Genomic DNA, 2,374 nt, shown 5'->3' with positions numbered 1-2,374 from the left:
ACTCGATATTCATATTTGATCTTGATATTGATTTTATTCTTTCTGAATAATTTAAAGACAAAGACCCAAGCACCCCCAAAAATTTCACCGAATAAGGGATGCCACATATCATAGCTTTTTAGCCAGAACTCACGGAAATTAGCACTTGATCTTGGGAGATATACACATTATTTCTGAAAGTGTTATTGATGCCAAACCTAGCATGAGGAAGGAAGCCATGTTAATCACACGGGTTTCAGGTCCATTAGAAACACCAGAGAGGGAGAAAAATTCCTTTTTGCCAAATGGAAAATGTCAAAAAATCAGCAGGGTAAAAATGAATTGGATTTTTGTGCTTCTAAGAAGGGGGAAAAGGGAAGCAAAATGGAGACTAAAACATGCCAGCTGATTCTCCTAAATAAGTCAATTTCGTATACATCCATTAGCAATTCAAAAATATTACTTTGTTTAATTGACCATTTCTTTAAAATAAAAATTTGTACTTCTCCTGAATCATGTCTCTTTTCCACCTGCTGTTCCAGACTACAGAGCTAGGATTGGTAAACCATGAATCTGTCCTTACCTGCTGGTTTAAGTCTTTGAATTCAGATTCCGTCTGTTCTTTTCTGCTGTTAATTGTTTCTACATCCGTCTGCTCACTGGCAATGTTCAAAGATGCTGTTAAAAGAAAAATACAGTGAGATCGCATTTGAAATGCTTTTCAGAACATGATTTTTCCTCGCTAGAGTATATGGAATATATACTTTAAATAACATACCTATCGTATAAGTCGGTTAAATCTTTAATGCAAACAATGTAATGAGGCTTGATAATTCAGACTTATACTGAGAATTTTGAGTTTATATTTATGAATACAAGCATACCTAATCAAATAAGATCAATGTTTTCTAGCAAAGTTGATTATGAGAAAATTATTGTAAAAAAACATTAATTATTACTATCTTTAAGGAAAAAACAATCAGGATGAATTTGTGTATATCCCGTGTAGAGTAATACGAATGTGCACCATGTGAATACACAATGATGCACACAATAACACACTGATCTTTCTGAAAACTCTAGTCATGCAAGGACATTTAGTCCCAGTACAGACATATTGAAGAATACAACCAATAATACATGTGGTGAAAGATAGAACCCTCGCCACCATTGAGACCTTCCGGCTGCTCTAGGCCACCCCTTCTGCTGTACTGCTTGTATTCCAGAGCACCTAATAAATCACTTTCGGTTTTTCAAATTCTGCTTCCTTTGTCCCTTTTTGTATGTAATAATCTGAAAACAAAATTGCAGTGTTTAACATCACAGCAGGGTATCTAATAATACTCCATATACCATACTTAGCATAAGGTTTTATTTAAGCAGAAAAGTCTTCATGTTTTAAATATGAGGCTTTATTATATATGTAGACCTGGAGACAATAACTGATTTAACTTAAATTGTGATTTCTTGTTCCAGATGCTCAGCTTTGAATTCTGGGGTGGCCACTTACTTAGCCTCAATGTGCCTTAGGTTCATTACCTGTAAGATTGGGATAATAATAGTGCCTATTTATGATATTATTGTGAGAATCAATTGAGTTTATATATGGAAAACACTTAGAATAGTGCCTGAGATAGACTCGGTGTGTATAGCTAGGTACTATGACCAACAAATTTTCTATTATCAATGTTGTTAGTATGGTACTACGTAATGGGATTCCCAAAGAGATAAGTTCTTTTGGTATTTAACAGCAAAAGGAAACAAGAGCTAATTTAGCTTTTAAAAGGCTGTACTGTAGATAATGTTGAATATCACCTCTTCAAGATCTAAAGAAATTAAGCATGGCACTGTAAAAAGAGAGCATGCAATAAATAAACACATAAAAAGAATGTCCTATGGGTTGAACTTGAACTTACAAGTTTGACCCACACTATATATTTTGAAAATACCTATTAAAATTATTCAGGGTCTGGTCCTTGGAATGTGGTGTATGTAGTTCATTGACAAATAGTAGGTGGTGTTGCCCACTAAGGAAGTACAAAGATAATTTGATATGCATTGCCAAAATTGTTCAAAGAATGAAATTCATAAATAAAAATGGGAAGTATTGTCAGACTTTCATTTACTGCATATAGGAGATTTAGCTTTGATGATATACCTGATAGTCAAAATAGGAAGCCCTAGTTCATATTGAAATTCAAAAATCTTTTTGTAATTTTAATTAAAATTCAAAGGAGCCTAGTGAATTATACCATTAACCCTTCACCACTAGAATTCAAGGATCACATGTTGGGTCAACATGAGAAATGAGTTTGCCAGTCTCATTTAAATGTCCATTTGTACACCTCTCTGAGCCAGGAGCGAAGTTATTAAATCCTCATACATTTGGCAGTCT

Source organism: Puma concolor, chromosome B1 (genome assembly GCF_028749965.1).
Source record: "Puma concolor isolate L17-30 chromosome B1, mPumCon1.1.hap2, whole genome shotgun sequence".
Classification (NCBI taxonomy): Eukaryota; Metazoa; Chordata; class Mammalia; order Carnivora; family Felidae; genus Puma; species Puma concolor.
The sequence above is the reverse complement of the archived record's forward strand: the minus strand, read 5'-3'. Positions refer to the sequence as shown.